Below are 18,965 nucleotides of genomic sequence, written 5' to 3' on the forward strand. Positions count from 1 at the left end.
ATGCGGGGTTTCCGGAGGGTGCGGCTGAGGCAGGTCAGCAGCAGGGGGATGGCTCATTATTGATCGCTCAATGCCTTGAGGATAACTAGAATTAATGACCTTTATAGGGCTGTAGTTTTGGAGTATATATATGTGCGTGTGTGTGTGTATATATTTGTATATATGTGTGTGTGTGTGTGTGTGTGTGTATATATATTTAAACGAGGTGGGCACGGTTATCACTGCATTTTTCTGACATGAAACTTGGAGAGCAGAGGGTTTAGGAAACTCCTGAAGCCACACTGTCAGCGGGCCCGGGGCGGTCTGGCCTTAGAACTCACGCTGGTCGCCCCTCCCTGCCACATTGTGGGGTTTTTCCTGCTTCTGGGCAGCATTTGATAGCTTGTGAAACAAGACCAAGACTTACTATGAGTGGATATGCCGTTCTCTGAGATCCAGAACGTTTCCTGGACCTGGCGTTGCCAATGTCATGTAAGGGAAGGTAAAAACATTTTCACTGTGGTCACTGGGGCTCCTGAAATGGTATTTTTCCCAGTGAAAGTTTACTCATAAAAATCTTTTAACTCAATACTATGTGAACAGGAAGAAATGTGTTGGGCTCTAGTTAAATGTCTCAGAGCCACAGAAGTAAATGAGGGCACCTTCCGAGCACAGCCTCCCGGAGGAGGCCAAGGACGTTTGTCTGTAGGGTTTGCCATGAAGCAGGACTTGGGCAGGGCTGGTCTGCCTAGGGAGGCCTGTGCCATGATGTAGGTTAGTTGAAGTAGTTGAGGGGTGGTGGCGTGAGGTCGGTGGTCCCCGAGGAAGCCCCTAGCAAGGCTGGTTTCCGTGGGATGGAAAACTGCCGTTCAGTGGCTTTAATCCTGGCTTCACGGGTCTGACATACAATCCTGCACTTGGATACTTGGATCCCAGCCAGGTCAGATGGCCCTGAAAGGACATTCGGACTGTGACGGCTGCACCCATTCTCAGCATCTGTAGGGTCTCCTATGTATGTGTGTGTTTCCATTTTCTTTCAGCACAATTTCTCCCAGTGAAGTCGTGAGAAATAGAAGGAAACGTGGAATGAAGATGTGATTGAGGAAAGTGTGGTGTGGTCTTCGACCTTATTTTGCCTTGGTTGGTGCTCAAGAACTCCACCTGACCTCAGAACTGAGCGTTTCTGCCAGGAAGTCCTGCCTTTTATCCTGCCTCGAGGCCTGTTGAGACACTCCAAGAAGCTTCATTAACAAATTGCCTTTTCCTTTTACAGCAGTTGGATATATTTGCAGTAAAACAAAGGAATAACCCCCCAATATGGTGATGAAATGCATTTAAGTATAGATAACATTCAGTCGTGAAGGGCCTGGGATTTTAATCATCTTTGGGTCATGTAACAAGTGGTGTCGGTGATTAAAATCTCCTGACAGCTTTGTTCTGCCACGTTCCTCAGTTTTGAATGATGATCTTCCTGGTTGTACCTTGGAGGGGCGTTTGTGTCAGTAGAGAGCAGAGTGGTGGTTCCCAGAGGCTGGGAAAGGACAGAGGTGAGGCCCCTGAAGGACACTGGTCTTCCTGGTTTAGGGGTTTGGGGCTCAGCCACCTTCCTGGGTCCGTGTAAATTATACCCAGGATCATTTTCACTCGCCCCACTTTAGTTGAGCATTGGAGCTTCAGGATATGTGTGCCCACGTCACCTGGGCCGTGATCCTGGAGTTGGGTGAGACTGATTCCCAGGTTTATAGAATTACTCTGGGATTATTGAAAACAGAAGCACTTGAGGCATTCATAATGCTATTTCCTGAACATAATTTATGTTCAGTTCTTCAGAAACATTTATCTGAGGAAGCATCTATAACTTTTATTTTCTGCCACTCAGTGCTAGAAAGAATTGTGCTACACTCAAGTGAGTGGCATTATTCCTCTCCCTCCACCATGCAAGCAAGATTAAAGGTACCTCTGGCTCCCCTCAATCTTCTCATCTGCAGGGTGCCTGGCGTGGCAGTGTGCTGCCTTCTGTCTTCTTTTTGGGGAGAATTAGTTGTGTTTGTGTGTACTGCTCAGCTCAGCGCAGTTGTGTGGGTGAGGAGCTTGGATGCTAGGTGACCCTCCCAGGCCTGCCTCCCACCTCCCTAGGCCTTGTTCTAAACTGACAGATAAACAGTGTGTTTTGGAAGAGGACAGCAGCAGGGCAGGAGAGAGTTTGTTCAGACTTTCTCCTTGCACTGACGTTTGAGCCTTCATCCAGCTTGGGCACTTCTACAGAGCTGTGTTTGTGTGTTGCAAACCATTCCCTCCCAGTAACCGTGCTTTCAGAGGTTTGGAAATGTGACTTAACTCATCTTCAATTTAAAGCGTACTATTAAATTTTAGTGTTGAAACTGATGTATTTTATGGCCTTTATTTGATTTCTCTTGATTTTTTTTTTCCCCATATGAGACATAGCATCTTAAGGGAGACAGCCTGGTGTTGGCTGCCTTTCCTAAGGATGGAAGTGAATTCTGAAAGCCCTTTATGTAGGCAGCGAAATAATCAGGGAACCATCATTATAGCTATGCCTGTCCATGTAAAGCGAGCACGACTCATAAGCAGAAAAAAGTGCAGCCCGGGGGCAAGGTGAGCCCTAATGCTGCCTGTGCCTCACCTCCCTGCCATGAGGAACGGAAGTGCAAGCGCAGGTGGTTGAGTTAGCCTCCAAGCCCAGCCTGCGCCCCCCTCACATCCCTCTGCATCTGCAGGGGCACAGGCCGTGCTGCCACCCCTCGCTCAGTGCCAGGGCTGATGCGTCAGGAACAGGGGGTACTGTCCGCCCCTTGCTCGGTGCCAGGGATGATCTGTCAGGATCCCTCGTGCTCATCTGGTCCTCATGTCTTCATCACCAGCCTCCTGCTGGTAATGGGCTTGTTATTACCTTGGTATGGGTAATAACATACCCATACCAACATATATAATAACATACCCATACCAACGTATGTAATAACAGACCCATCCCAACGTATGTAATAACATACCCATACCAAGGTGTTGTGGGGCGGTGCTCAGTCCTCCGAGGGAATCGGCCCTTAGCCGATTCATATTCAACAGGATCGGGAAATGGGTTCTTGTTCCCTGTCCTGGATCCCAGGAAGCCCTTGCCCTGGACCCTATCATGCCCGGGGTCTTCCTGAGAAACGCTGGTGCCACTGGAGCACAGCCCGACCCCCTCCAGTTTCTCCGCTTTGTAACTGCACTTGTGTTTAGCAGGTCTTCCAGGACTTAGACGCTGCTTGGTGTGAGCCAGGTTTTGTGTGGAAAGGGGACAGATCCGAGCCGGCAACCAACCAGCCCAGAACCATCTTTTACGCTTCCAGATTCTGTGTCCAAAAACTCACCCGTGGACATTGAGGGTGATGTATTTCTGCTCCAAGACATCTGTGGACTCAGCTGGAGGGATGGAAAGGATGTGGAGCCTCTTCACTCCTGGCCTGGGCTTGGACCTGCTGTGCAGCCTCTCAGTGGCATCAGGGCCCCCTTGTGTCACAGTGGCCTCGGGTTGGTGGCACTGCCCCAGGAAGTCCCAGGCTTCATGATGTCCAGGCTCCCCTGGCATGGTGGCCTCAGGTCGGTGGCACTGCTCTGACGGACGTCCCAGGCTTCATGATAGTAGGGCCTGCTTGTGCCATGGCAGCCTCTTAATGGTGGCACTGCCCCAGGGTGTCCCAGGCCCCAAGGCCAGTGTTCCGTCCAGCGAAGGGAAGTTGTACTGTAAGGTCTAGTCTCGGAAGATGCATGGGGTCCTATCCTTCAGAGCGGTCCTGCACTCACCACAAATCAAGCCAGGGGAGGCCCTGCCAGAATTTGCAGCTGTGTTTCAGGTTGTTCCACAAGGCCTCTTTTATTTTGGGCTAGTCAGGTATATGATTCTTATTCTCTGGTTTTTTTGAGACAGGCAAAAAAAAAAAAACCTTTTTGTTGCCCAGGCAGTGGTGTGAGCACAGCTTACTACAGCTTCAACCTCCCAGGCTCAAGTGATCCTCCTGCCTCAGTCTCCTGAGTAGCCAGAACCCACAGGCACATGTTCCACATGTCCTCATGCCTGACTTATTTTTGTATTTTTTGTAGAGATGGAGTTTTACAATGTTGCCCAGGTTGGACTCAAACTCCTGGACTTAAGCAGTCCAGCTGACTCAGCCTCCCAAAGTACTGAGATCACAGGCTTGAGCCACCGTGCCTGGCCAAGTGTGTTTCTAATTTCAAAATTAAGAGGACCCAGAGTCAGTTAATGACGTCTCTACTGGAACATGCTGCTTATAGTACATTAGGAAAAATCATCCAGAACTTGGAAAAGGGGCTGGACAGACACAGCCTTTCGAGGTTGTCTGATGAACCCCTGGGGTCTTTAACCATCTGGAGGGATGTACCATGTCAGACTCACTGTTGCCAACCAGCTGAAGCCCAGGTTTCATGAGGTTATGTGTCGGCTTGTAGTACTTTCTCTGGCAGAGATGCGAGTGACTTCTGCTCAGTGAGAGGCTCATCTCAGGGACTTCATGGCCTGAGGGACGGCAGCCTGTTTGAGCTGATCGAGCAATCTCACGCTACCCTTATTTTCTGAAACGCCTATGAGTGACTTCTCACACGGTCTTTGAAGCGGCTTCATGCCCGCGCTCCTTGGTAACAATCGAATGGTTTTTTTGACCCCTCGTCCCTTTCTTTGGGGTGTTCCAGTCTCAGTTCTCATGTGTTCTGCTTCTGCAGGAATTTCTGAAGCTGCTGAGTGTAGAAAGCACTGAGGAGGCTGTGCTCCCACCCCTGTGAGCCTTCCAGGCATCGTCCTCTCCCCTTGGCGCGGCAGTGTCCATGACACACCGAGGAGGCTGTGCTCCTGTCCCCCGTAAGCCTTCCAGGCGTCCTCCTCTCCCCTCCAGGGGGACAGGAGGAACCTTTCAAACCCTTCTTAAACTTGTTTCCATGTCTTTGTTTTAACAGATTTCTTTGCATCTTCTCCCTTATCCAGAAGTGAGGGTGAACGCTGAGTTATTCACGGGAGTCAAGAAACCACACGCAGCCCAAAGTGACGTTTGTTTCCCTGAAATGATTTGTGTGTGTTCACCTTAAAATGCAACTCAGTAAAACAGGTGTGTTTTGAGGAATGACTTTAAATTACTCAGGTAAAAATGTGACAGTTAACTTTCATCATCTGTGCGGGTGTCCACAACCCCCTTCTTTGATTGCTTGTGTGTTTGTGACTTGTGGTTATTTTTGAAGAAAAAATCTGTTGCTGAGGACTTCGAAGGGTGTGCTGGGATTGTGTAGGGTGGACATCGGGGGCTTCAGTGTGTGGCTTCCTTGAAGAGGTTCAAATTCAGGCTGAGCGTCCCTACTCCAAAATGCTCCGAAACCTGAAACATTCCGAGCTTCCTTGTGACGCTCGAAGGAGATGCTCTTCGGAGCACTTTGGATTTCAGGCTGGGGATGCTCAACTGGAAAGTGAAATATTGCAAGACCCTTCTGGCCCCAGGAGCTTGGATGAGGACATGTGGCCTGTGCCGGGCATCCGTGGCGTGCAAGGCAGCCTGGGCTCGCTGAACTGGTTTTTGTAGGAGCCACAGAAGGGAAGGAGGGTCAAAGTGTCCACGCCTGGCTCCTCAGAAGGCTGGACCAGAAGGAGGTGGGCGCAGAGGGCAGCAGCGGAGTCCCCAGCGTCCGGGGCTCCTGTCCCTGGTGGAGTTGAGAGCCTCCTCTAGTTGTGGCCTCTCCCCTGTCAGCAGCCACTGAGGCCTGAAGGGAGAGGGGGCTGAGGAGAGGAGGAAGGATAGGCCTACTTTTGGAGAGGGCCAGCATCAGCCTGTGCTAGCCTCGTGTGTTACTCCTGCATCCAGGGTGCATGGCCGTGCCTCGTGGTGTAGCGGTTCCCGGGATGCACAGCGCTTTTGTCTGCAGTAACGGCTTTGTCTCCGACCCTTGGAGGCAAGTTACCTTTTTCCCCAGTGAAAAGAGGTAGAAAATCTTATAGAAATGCATTTGCTCTAATGTCTATTTTCCGATAAGACATGGTCGCTTAGGCTAAATCTTTGGGAGGTCAAGGCAGGAGGATCACTTGAGGCCAAGGGGTTCAAGACCAGCCTGGACAACATAGCAAGACCCCATCTGTATTACAGAAAAGTTAGCTGAGTGTGGTGGTGTGTGCCTGTGGTCCCTGCTACTCTGGAGGCTGAGGTGGGAAGATCACTTAAGGCTACAGTGAACTGCGATTGCTCCACTGTACTCCAATCTTGACAACAGAGCCAAGACCCAGTCTCAGAAAGAAAAGTAAAAAAATAAAAAAAAATAAAAAAATCCAGAAATGTCATTTTCTTTTTAAATCATCCCAAAAGAAAAATCAGTTTTTTTCTAAGAATGTAAAGGGAAACTGATATGATTCTTTCCTTGCATTATTTCTCCTTTTCAAATATTTACAGTAGTCCATCCACATCGTCTCTCATCTCATTACAAAGCAGCAGGTGTCTTTGAGGTTAGTGGTGTTTCTCTGTGTCGCACCTTGGAGAACAGCCAGCATGAAACCTCTTACCACGATCGTGCACACCGTTTGTAGTCCCAATTAAAATCCTCTCCAGAGACGCCTGTGCTGCTTATTATAGCAGAACTTTGGTTGTGCTGAAATGTGCATTCAGCTAATGGTTTTAAGTTCATATCTGAGATGATGTTGTATAATTCATGAAGCATGTGGGATCAGTAATGATTGAAGATAATTCTGGCTGATGTCATTTAGAGGATATTTTTCACTTCAAGTTAAAACTTCCTTTTGCCATCGTCATTTTTGGGATTCATTTAACTATGCTTTATTTCATAGCTCAAATTTTCTTTAGTCATTTCATAACATAGGATTTTGAAAGCAGATTTGGTAAAATCTTTCTAACAAAATCCTTGCTTCTGACGTCCCAAGGAACAGCACTCAGAATTGCTGGTAACTGTGGTACATTTTAAGGCTGATGATAGAAGTCACTTGAACGGGAAGGGCTGCTTTGTGAGGCAGATGGGATTTGGACCCCGACCCTCCTGATACACCAGCCCTGACTCTGGCCTTCTCTCCACTGGGAGATGAGAAGGGTGCTAGCATCCTCCTCACAGGCCGTCCTGAGAACCTGGGACTAAGGGCTTGTGTTCCTCTTGCAGGTGGCGCAGACGTGGGGGCTTGACGATATACACACTGCAGGCTGCCAGTGTCGGGGTAATCCAGTTTTAGTCATAAAGGTGGGATTTGCTTTGCTCCCCTGCAGACCAGGTGCAGTGCTGCTGTTGTATCTGGTGTGTGGATCTTCTTGGGTGGTCCTCAGGTGGACAACGAGTCACCGATTCGGATTCCCAGTGTTAGATGTGAGGAACCATGGACCTCATGTGTTCAGAGGGGAGGAGTAAAAAGCTTCCCTTGTAATTCCAGGACTGTCTATCCCAGGAATGCCAAACCACTGGCTTTCACCTGATGCTGTCATAGGTGACACTATGGAAATGAGGACTCATGTTCTGCATACCTGAGCCAGTGCCCGTCTCCCTCCAGGGCCGTGGCCGAGCCCTCCTGATTTCGCTGGGTTGCCAGCCTGGGGATCTGTAAGCCCAGTGACGTCTCTGGTCTCGGCCCCCGCTCCCCGTGGGGACAGGAGGTGGCTTCAGGAGGCTGGTGATGAATGCCTGAATGAAGTCGATTTGTGACTGCAGTTCTGTCTAAGGGCCTCCCCGGGTGTTAGATGTCAGTAAATGACACGTGTGTGTGTGGATCTCATGTGATGAGAGAAACAGTGGGGGAAACCAAAACTTGTGGAGTCTGCAGGTTCTGGACTTGGGGGTGTGTGCACCTGTGTACTTGGTGAGGGGTGTGAGGTCTGGAATGAGTGTGCACGTGTGTCACGTTTGTGCGTGTGTGGTGAGTGTATTTAGCAGGTGTGGGTGGAGTGAGCATGTTCATGTGTGTCGTATGTATTTGAGGGTGTGTGTGGAGTGTGTACACGCATCACATTTGGTGAGTGTATTTGAGGGTGTGTATGGAGTGCATACATGGGTTTGCATGTATAGTATTGGGTGAAGGGGTGGCATGTGTGGAGTAAGCATGCACACGTGTATGCTGTGTGTGGGGTTTCTATGTGGTCCTCCCCTGAGCCTGCTCCTGGGCCCTGCTGTCCTGGCAGCTTTAGAGTTTTGTGTGTCTTCGATTCCGGAAGATTCTGGAACCAAATTCTGAAGCTGTGATCACAAACCTGCAGCCCTGAAGGACGCTGGTTCATGGAGCCGGCACGAGGGTCTCTGTGCTGGCCTTACCCTGGGCTCTGTCCACAGAAGAGCATGTCTGATGATTGAGCTGTGCGACTCTATGGCTCCCCAGCCTCAAGTCAGCCCTCAGTTGTGTCCCGCCTCTGTTTTTCTTGCTGAGGGGCTCCGGGAAGTGGTGCCTGGGATGACGTTTTCACCCTGGGTTTGCTTCGCCAGCTGCCCAGGTGCTGGCTGACTGAGGCCTGTTGCCGTCCTGGGTGGACGGGGCTGTTGTGGGGTCATCCCTGAGCACCTGTGGGAAGGCAAGGTTAGGAAGTGCCAGAGGTGAGTGGCTTCATCCCACACTTGATTTTTTGGAAAGTTCTAGGTCTCATATTTTTCCCTAAGGGAAGTTAGAAACTGAGTTTCTCTTTAGGGGAACGTCTTTGCAGCATCTATTGTTTGAATGTTCTCCAGGTGTGGAATACTCGGGGCTGTGTGTGTTTGGGAACATCCGTGTCCTAAGCGAATTCAGTAGGGAATGGAGAGAGGCCTCCTGTCAGCTTGGCCTCTGTTTCCAGCCTGTTGAGAGTTGACGGCTGCTGGTATCCCAGGGAGAGTAAAACACTGGGCAGTGTGGGATGGGAACGTTCCCTCTGACAAAGTCAGTGGGAAAGCATCTAAAAAACGTCGCTGTTCTCTGGGCTCCTCGGGGTCGAGTTTGTTTTGTGGTGTGGAGGGAAAGCTAACCTTGTTCCTGTTCCTCACCATTTGAAAGGTGTCCAGGGCTCGTTCCTCTGGAGAGGTGATGCGCGTGAGTGGGGGTCAGGTCGCAGGTTCCGAGGTTATTTGGAATCTGTCAACTGATTTCCTGAACCCACAGGTACTTGGTAAAGATGTTCCTGATTAGCTAAAACATGTCAACAGGACGTGATAGCTGGTGGTTGTTTAAAGACTATCACAATTTTCCTGTTACTTTTAAATGCCTGTTGAATAAGGGAGGATTCACATATTTTTCTTTTCCTGTCTGCGTACTTGATATATTTTTTTTTGTTTTTTGTTTTTTATGTGGATGTGCAGTCAACAGGATTTAGAAACAGTCTCAGCCCTGGGGAGATTTCAGGGCCGCCTCAGTCAGTGCTGAAGGGAGGCAGGGATTTGGGGGCTACCTCCTCCACAGGACGGACACCAAGGGCTAGAGGTCAGCAATCTCAGGTCACAAAAACGGGCACACCCAGCACCCTGGCCCATGTGCCTCTCCTTCACATTTGTCTCTGCTCAAACTGCTCTCCTGGGTCATCACGGGTGATCTCTAGGCGCGTGCTTGGTTCTTGCAGAAGTGGTGTCTGGCTGTGGTCAGTGTGGGCCCTCAGGCCTTCCATATTTTTGGCTCATGTCAATATTGGGCAGTGGTGTATGTTTGTTCTGGAGTGGTAGTTCGGGTGGATTTTGGCTTTGCCAACTCATTTAATACGTGTTCTAGGCGCTGGAACCCTCTCACAAGCCGCATGTTTTCCTAGGTGCGGGGGCCCTATTATAAGCCATGTGTTCTCCTAGGCGCTGGGACCCTATCGTAAACTGCATGTGAAGGGATCTCGGAGGTGCTCCTTATGAGGATCCGACGCCTGACCTGAGGTGGAACAGTTGCAATTCAAAACCAGTCCCCAGAAAAATTGTCTTCCATGAAACCCATCCCTGGTGCCAAAAAGGCTAGGCGACAGCTGGCCTAACAGGTGCTAAGATGTCAGTAGATTTTTGGACTCGGGCCTCAGTTGAAGAGGATTAGATTTTGAAAGGTGGGGATTGAAGGCTTCTAAAGGGCAGGTTTTCATCTCCAGTGGGGCCTGGGCAGAACTGGGTAGAACTGACCCAGAAGCTGACAACTAGTCGGGCTGGCTCACTGCCTGCGTCCTGGGTGTGCAGCCTTGCTGTTTATTCAATTGTCTGGTGGTGCTGTGGATTCCATCCACAGCCTCAGAGTAGTGGAACCCATTACTTCAAGGCTGACCTTATTTAACTGTATCAAAAAGACATGAAAATCATTTAGTATAAATCTTCCAGATACCTGTATCCTTTCTTTTCCCAGAGGCTTTTAAGTATTGCAACTTAAAAATCTTCAAAAATAACTTTAAAGGAAAACCTCTAAGTACATTTTTGATGAGCACCCTTGACAGCTTTAATATGTGAAGTAAATTCCCTTGACTTTTGTATTCCTGTTTGCAGAAGACTTTATATTTTGTCAACAGTGGCCACTGTTCGGTGACCATCATACCTGCCGTGTCTCATTTAGAAAGTTGGATGTGGATGTATTGACTTTTCAGACACAAAAACACATGGGCTGTTTGTTTTTGGTTTTTTCTTTTTCCCCAGATGAATTCAAGAAAGGGAAACAAGCAGAGTAAGTACCCAAAAGCGTCTAAGTGGCTGGGTGGGGGATCCTACTATGGTGTTGGATTGTGTTCTGCCAGACATCGCTCCTTGAAAAGCTGACCCTGAAAGGGCTGGCATTGCCCTCACCCTGGGACATTCATTTGTCTCACCAGAAAATGAAGAATCTGCCAGAGCACTGTGAGTCAAATTCAGTCAGAACACGATTAACTAAGACGCTTTGTCTCAAAGGCCAAAACATGAGGACACATTTTTAAGGAGCACTTCATCGTGAGTCAGTTCTGATGTGTACTGCATTAGGAAACCTCTGAACTTACATGGTCCAGCCCAGAACTCTGAGGGAAAGTGGTTGTGCCCTTCCCACTATTTTTGTCACTAGCTTTATTCATTTCCTTAAAACCCTTTTTGTATGAGTTCTATTATAGTTTGAAAAAAAATTCACTTAGGTAGAACTGGAAGCCTTTCCGCAGTGTTAATATTCATGACCTGTTCTGGGTCTCGGTATATGTGTACTGTATAAATGTACATGTTTGTATGTGGTGTACCCATACTACGTGTATTTCCACGGTGCATGTATTTACAATGTATAGGTATGTACACTTCATATGTGTCCTACACACGTGCATGCTGTAGGCATGCATGTACACGTGTATATGTGTGTATGGGCACTATGGTTATATGCACACTACTTGGACACCTATCTGTTCTGCATGTGTACATACATGCATGTATTTAATGCCATGTACATACCTGTGTACGTACACCATGTGGGTATGTGCACATTATTTCTGCAGATGTATATATACATATGTGCACGGAAGCATGCATGTACACTATGCACACTGAATAAACTTCTGGATATGTACACACTGATACATACACATGCTGCATATGTATGTACACTATTGCATATGTGTATATGCTGTATACGTTAGTGTACTGATGTACATTGTGTACATGTGCCTATGTGTACACTGCGCATGTGTATGAATGCTGTAGTGCACCTACGTACATTGGATAAGAATGTATGCTATACGCATGTGTATACATATAGCAAATAGCATACGTGTGTACATACGGATGTGCATGTGTATGCCATGTGCATGTACATACAGGTTATAGTATACCTGTGTACGCTGTATGCATATACATGGGTGTACATGCTATGCATGTGCATACACGTTAGCGTACCTGTGTACATTTGCTATATGGACTAGTGTATGCTCTATGTTTGTACACACGTAGTGAACTTGTTTGTACACTATATATATTTGGATGTACACTCTATACATGTACACTACATGGATCTGGATGTGTGTGCACTCTGTACACATGTAGTGCACTTATGTACACTACATATTCGGATGTGTGTACGCTCTATGAAGGTACATGTGTTACAGTGTATCATATACGTACACTATGTGGATGTAAATGTGTGTGTGCTCTATGGCACCAGGAATAGGGCTCCCGCAGGGATCCAAGAATGCACCATCTCGTTGGCATCGGAGACTGTAGGATGAAAACAGTTTTTTGTTGCAACCTAGTTGAAATTGGCAGGTTACTCTACCCTTTGCAATGATTTAGGAATAGTCACTTCATTGATGTGTGTATTCCTGAAATCATAAACAGCTCTGTGAGGTGTGTCTCATCCCCAGACGAGAAAGGGAACCGAAACAACAATGACTCGGTCACTTAAGTGAGGTAGAACTAACAGAGCAGCTGTCTAGCTTTCTGTATTATAACTTTGTCAGCAGCTCAATGAGAAATCGGCACTCATCAGGAAATGTGTCCACTTTCTACTGTTCTTTATTCGTGGCGTATTTCCTGCCTCGTGTTATTCCTCACGATGTAGCGAAATCCCTCCTAGAGTTGTGAATATAAACAGTTCGTGACAAATGTAGTATCTTCTTTGTTAACATTGGAAATGATATGTAAGTTCATCTTCAGATACTGTCTGGAAGGATGAGAAAGAAGATGTTTAGGACAAAAGGATAGAGAGCTTTCAAGTAAACAGGGAAAATAAGGACTTTGTGCAAAACATTTCCGAATTTGAGAATACTAAATCTCACATCTAAGATCATAGGTAGCTTTTTTGGGAGGGTTTTAAAATTAGTACTTGGTTTTCCATGCCTTTGGGAATTTCACTCCTGATGGAGGATTGCAAGAATAATCTGATTTTTCAGAACAGAAGGACAGTCTGTCTCAAAGGTAAATTCCAGGTTCTACCATAGAGAAATAGAAATTGCTGTCAACTTTCTGTAAGGTTCTTCAGTTCTTTCCTCTTCTGTGGTTAAAAAACCATCTCTGGGTTTAGTCTCAGCCAAGTTCCTCTTATTAGGTTGCCTTACATTTCGCACAGCTATTGAGAGTCTTCATCATTTGTAGTTAACTTGTTAAAAGCAAAACCTTGTACTAGTTAGATCTGAGCACCTTGAAGGCAGGGCTTTGTTTTATATTTTTAATAAGCAGCAGGGTGATGGCAGGACTAGGGCCCTTCATCCCATCATGCGTTCCTCTGAGCTTTCAGAGTTCTTATTGTGTGCTGAGTGTGGTGTTGGCTGTTTAGGGTTTAAATAGGAATACGAGGCTCTGTGACTTGGGACGCTCTTATCACCTTCATAGAGAGCTTGGTGACAGCTTAGCATGACAGCTTGCACACCTGTTGTGTATAGTTTCTTACGGCCCCACAGAAAGGGTATTGATTTAAACGTGACTAATTTCTCGTGTTTGTTTTTCCTCTATTCCTAGTTACAGTCCCGATACTTTTTCTTCCTTTAAAATCTTGCTAATCGCTGGTGAATTAGTGATAAGCTATATTTATGTATTCTCTAAATCTAGCGATTTAATTGGAGGTCATTATTCTTGTACCATGTGTCAGTGCTATGTCAGGATGGTTCAGTTTTACGTTGTCAAAGGATTAACTAGAGCAGGATGCAGTCTTACTGGAACTTGCTCATTTATGAAATATAGGCACTTTATTTTTTGTTATACTCGAGGGTGTGCTCAAATGTAAACATTTTGAGCTGTGTTAGAAGGATATACAAGATTGTAATGAAGAAATCAACAACTTGATCAAGTACCAGCTAATGAACTTTATGTTTGAAGTATATGGAACATGGATCTTGGCAATCAGTTTTCATCTTGACCTTTTATTTTTTTACGAGAATCTTGGTCTGTCACCCAGGCTGGAAGGGTGGAGCACAGTAGTACGATGTCCGTTCACTGCAACCTCTACTTCCCAGGTTCAGGTGATTCTTATGCCTCAGCCTCCCTAGTAGCTGGGGTTACAGGGTGTGTACCACCATGTCCGGATAATTTATGTTTAGTAGAGATGGGGTTTTGCCATGTTGGCCAAGCTGGTCTCCAACTGCTGACCTCAAGTGATCCACCCACCTCAGCTTCCCAAAGTGCTGGGATTACAGGTCTGAGCCACCATCGCTGGCCTGATCTTCTGTTCTAATATTGGTTATTCAGTCTCAATGATAGCGCCTGGTTGTATTAATTTGTTGTAGAAAGCACAATTGCAATGAATCTGGTTGTGTATGTACGTGCTGACTTAGCGTTCATGGCTGCACTGTGAGGTGGGCATTGTTCCTGAAGGAAGGCTGGATGGGCAAGTCGGGGCTTAGATACGGGACTTGTGGGCAGTCACTGTTGTCCCATGACTGAGATCAGGCCTGTCTGTCGCCTGTACCCTGAACTCTTAACACACGAACGAGCAAGTGTCAAGAGTCGGTGCTTGAGTGTGATGTGGCCTGTGGTGTGTGCCTCTCAGCCTTGCTTTGGCTCGGGGTAACAGGGCAACAGCTCCGTCCCTCATGCGGCTGCCTGGGAGTCCCAGGAGAACTCACTGATACGGTTTATAAATGCCGGACATCGAACGTTCTCCTTGGTACCAGCACATCTGGAATCGGACAGTGCAGTTAGATTCTTGGCCAGCAAACCTGTACAGGAGTGTGTGTACTCTGCGTTTGCTTCTCCCGGACAAAGGTTAATTCCTGGTCACTACTGGATGGCAACAGGTGTGGCCTCAGGAGCAGCACGGAGACGGGCACCCGGGTGCAGGAAGAGCATCTGCAAGAGGGGGTGGGGAATGTGACAGACGCACATGCGAGTTCAGCTGTTACCGTAGGGGGTATGGGGTGGGTGAGACCAGATTTTCTCTTTGTTGCCCCTTTCTGAAAGGGACCCTGAATTGACTTCTCTGTGGCTCCTCGCGCCTCCTTGTCAGGTTGGAAGAGACTGTGCCTCTGGCTCAGGCCCAGCTTGCGGCGAGATGGAAGCTGCTGTTGCTTGCCCTGCCCTCCCTGTGACATCCTCTGTGCTGTTCTCCTCCGGGAACAGTTCTACCGAGCAAGCTTGGGCTCTGCTCCCTTCTGCTCTTGGATTTCATGCCTGGAAGGCTTGTGTTCTTTCCTGGTTTTTGATAATGCTGAGCTGCGTTTTTGCAAGGATAACACGTGCCCATAGCAGGGAGAAGCCCCTTTGCAATTTTAACATCTTGAAGCTCTCAAGCAGAGCTTGCTATCGAAGTTGACAGCCTCCTGTGTTTTTGTTTTGGCAGAAACTGAATTTCAGTCCTAGGACAGCTTCAGGACACTTGATCCTAGCTCTTCTCTCTCACTGCTCCCCTCGTGTGTGGCAGATATCATATGCCCTGAAGTTTACCAGTCCCTTCATTTGAAAATCAGTTAATGTATGCGATCCTCATGAGAATTTTACTTTTTATAAAACCAATCACAAAGACTGGCTTTTGTGAAACCAGTGTTTTATGTGTATATTAATTGCACTCACAATAAGCTTTGTCTTCTGAATAGTCCATGTTTCAGATTAGCACTGGAATCATGCCCTGGAGTAGTCTTGCTTTTCCGCTTTTATTTTTGGGTGAGGTAAAGTTGAGAACATTGTGATACGAGGTGTAGTGAACGCTTTTAGTTTCTTCTATGTCTGTTTTCCTTTAAGCCAGAACCAGCAGACGGATACCAGTTTGTGAGCACCTGGTATCTCCCGGGCCTTTCCTGGGTCTTCCTTCCGCTGTCTCGTGGACAGAGCAGTCACTCTTGGAAGGTGAACCTGAGAATCTGTGCGTGGAATTAAATAAATGTCATAGCTCTCTTCTGTGACGAACTGAATCACATTAAGCCCAGTAAATTGTAACAGCAGGTTTTGCACATACAAAGCATTGAACACCAGGACAGGTAACCACGCTGCGACACTTCTGGTCCTGCACAAGACCTCCGGTATCACAGCGCATTTAACAAATTGGTAGCATTGAGTGTTTGAAAACGTGTATGTGCCATGTCCGTGATTTTCGAGGGCCTGGTAAAACACCTCTGTGGTTATAGCAATCTTGATCAATGGGAGCTTAAGGTTAGTACTGGGGCAGACTGTGTTTTAAAGAATTAAGGTCTCTCGAGTATGTTTAGGTTTTCCCATGAAGAAGAAAGATGTTAGCTGTTCTTTCCTGGACTGTGGCTATCAGAGTGCCCCACCACGGTCACTCACACGTTTACTTCATTTCCGTTTAACTGGGCTGGGCTTGGGCCAGAGGACTTTGGTAGTCAAATGTCATATGAGGCTGAGGAACTGTCTTCTGCTTCATCGTTGGCATATGGAAATACTGTTTTCCAAAGCATACTCTACTTTCTCATTTGTTTATATAAAATAATGGAATGATTATTTTAACTGTGCAGTTTCCTATACTTGGTTATAAAATTGCGGAAAGATAACGGTTTTATTTTGCTAAAATCTGTACTAGGAATTGTGCAAAATCTTTGTGAAATGCCCAGTTTACTAGCTTAAGTTATAGATCTTTGTATAGAAAAGAAAAAGCCTATTGCTAAAAGGAGCATTGTCTTTATCGATGCAAAAAGCTTTAAACTTATTGGCCATGTAGTCGGTAAAATGCATCAGAATGTGACGAAAATTGAGAAAAGCGTTGAAGTTTTAAAATCTGCTATGCAGTTTTCTTCAACTCCCTTGCAAGATACTTAATTTGAATAAAAGACAGAATAAAGTGTTCCCATTGAGGAAAGTGGCAGGAGGACACTCAGAATGTGTTCTGAATCTGAGCCGTCCTGCCACGCTCGTCTGTGATGTGGTGGTGTCCATGGTATCACTTTACAGAACTTTAAGAGTGCTGCTTCTGTGAATAAAATACATTTATTCTTAGCATTTCAGTTTGGAGTTTTGAGAAGTGTAAAACGTGTTAATGCTTTCTTTCCCTTACAGAATTTGCTTGCTCTTTTTTTTTTTTTTTTTTAAATGCCTACAAGACTGAAGCAAATTAATCACTTGAAAAGAAAAAAAAAGGGCTTGGCGTGATGGCTCATGCTTAGTAATCCCAGCCCTTTGGGAGGCTGAGGTGGGCGGATTGCTTGAGCCTGGGAGATTGAGACCCAGGGAACCAGCCTGGGCAACCTGGTGAAATCCCATCTCTACTGGAAACACACAAATTAGCTGGGCGTGATGACTGCACACCTGTAGTCCCAGCTACTCCAGAGGCTGAAGAGAATGGCTTGAGCCTGGGAGGCGGACCTTGCAGTGAGTGGAGATCACGCCCTTGCTGTCAAGCCTTGTTGACAGCGTTTGAACCCCGCCTGAAAAACAGCAAAGATAATAACGTATGGGTGAACTGCCCGGCTGCTCTGTCTAGAGTAGAATCAATCCAATTACATTGTTGTCTTTTATTAGCATTGAAATTTTCTTAATCATCCCTTTGTTTTCATTACATTGTAGCAATATATTGCTGCTGAGAGTCTGGAACAAGTAGTCTTCTCTGGATCAGGTTCTTACTGGATTGCTAAAACTTAGAATGATTATTCCCCTCCTTGGATGTGACTTATAGAACTTTGCCTTTTGAGGTGATGTGCTGCATTTGATAGCGGACACAGGAACGCCCAAAGAATTCACTTACGGGGCTAAAATGTACGTGCTTTGTGTTGTTTCCCTCCTAGAATGAAAACAGTACCTCTCATTTGTGGGTCGCTGATGCTATTTGCTGAAAACATTTTAAATTTTATTTATTTTAATTTTTTGAGACAGACTCTTGCTCTGTTACCCAGACTGGAGTGCAGTGGCACGATTTTGGCTCACTGCAAACTCTGCCTCCCAGCTTCATGCCATTCTCCTGCCTCAGCCTCCCGAGTAGCTGGGACTACAGGTGCCCGCTACCACGCCTGGCTAATTTTTTGTATTTTTGGTAGAGATGGGGGTTTCACTGTGTTAGTCAGGATGGTCTCTATCGCCTGACCTTGTGATCCACTTGCCTCATCCTCCCAAAGTGCTGGGATTGCAAGCGTGAGCTGCCACACCCGGCCGAAAGCATGTTTCTTGACTGCCTCAGTCCTCAGTTGGGTAGTCTGTTCTTTGTAGGACATTCAGGGAGCGGGGACATCTTGAGTCTTGAAAGGCGCGCTCTGCGAGATAGGAATCTTCCGGCTGCTTATTTAGGGAATCCTGCCGGTTGTCATTTACTGGAGAGCGCAGTTTCCTGTCTGCCCTGGTCTTTGAGGGGAGGGAGACTGAGGGGTCATTTTCCCACCTGGACCAACGTGTTTATTAAACCTGGCTTGTGTATCCTTTGGATCTTTTTATGAAGGAAAAGCCACATCTGTGACTTTCAGATGAGTGGAAGTCATGTTAAATATATATATATATATATATTTGGCTACTATGGAGAAGTTTTGTCCTTGGGACCTGTGAATACAGTCACAGGAGAGCAGAATGTTCATGATGTGGGTGCCTACAGTGGACATGCAGTCACATTCTTCACAACTATTATGTTAAAAAGTGAAAAATAAGAGAAAAATATTTTCCTCATGACAACCTCGGTAAGAAGCTGACACTACTCTTGTTTTTGGAGGGGTGTGAAGGGAATATTGAGAAAGTGTCATCAACATTAGACTCACCCACTCTGCAAATCCTGTGCCGGCTGGAGTGAGGACCCCGTGACGGAAAGATGCACCCCTCTGCCTGGAAGGAGTTGAATCTTTGTGGCACTCAGGATGCACGGTTCTTCTCTATATAAAGGCAGAGGGTGAAACACCGTAGAGGCTGGGAGTAGAGATGTGGTTAGCAAGTATGAGTGAGACATTTGGGGCTTGTTAGCACCTATCGTCTGTGCAGCAAGCTTTTTCCCTGTTACCACTAGGATAACCGTAATTGAAGGCTGTCATTCAATCCCAAGTCCCCGACGGGGGCTCCTTTCAGAGAGGAAAACACCCTTAGTGCCTCGGGCAGAATTCAGTGATTTTTCTTATAATGTTGCTTAGATTTCAGCACCTTAGCTGAAAGCTGGTCTCCCATGCGGTGAGCAGGAGCCTACCTCATTGCTTCAGCAAGGAAGATGCTGCCCTCATGCTGGAATTTACTTC

At 46.8% G+C, this 18,965-nt stretch overlaps 1 protein-coding gene across 3 annotated transcripts in view; it reads left to right on the forward strand.

Annotated features, from left to right (window-relative positions):
• Positions 1-11,610, forward strand: part of LOC140708570 (uncharacterized) — an 84,820-nt gene extending 73,210 nt beyond the window's left edge. Inside the window, exons 5-6 of one of the 3 annotated variants that reach the window (XR_012093319.1) lie at positions 4,717-4,772; positions 4,948-11,610. The gene's annotated coding sequence lies outside the window, so the exon portion shown is untranslated. The remainder of the gene's footprint in view (positions 1-4,716; positions 4,773-4,947) is intronic. The other 2 variants (XR_012093322.1, XR_012093320.1) reach the window with 2 other exon arrangements.
• Positions 11,611-18,965: the final 7,355 nt, after the last annotated feature.

Source organism: Chlorocebus sabaeus, chromosome 7 (genome assembly GCF_047675955.1).
Source record: "Chlorocebus sabaeus isolate Y175 chromosome 7, mChlSab1.0.hap1, whole genome shotgun sequence".
Lineage (NCBI taxonomy): Eukaryota > Metazoa > Chordata > Mammalia > Primates > Cercopithecidae > Chlorocebus > Chlorocebus sabaeus.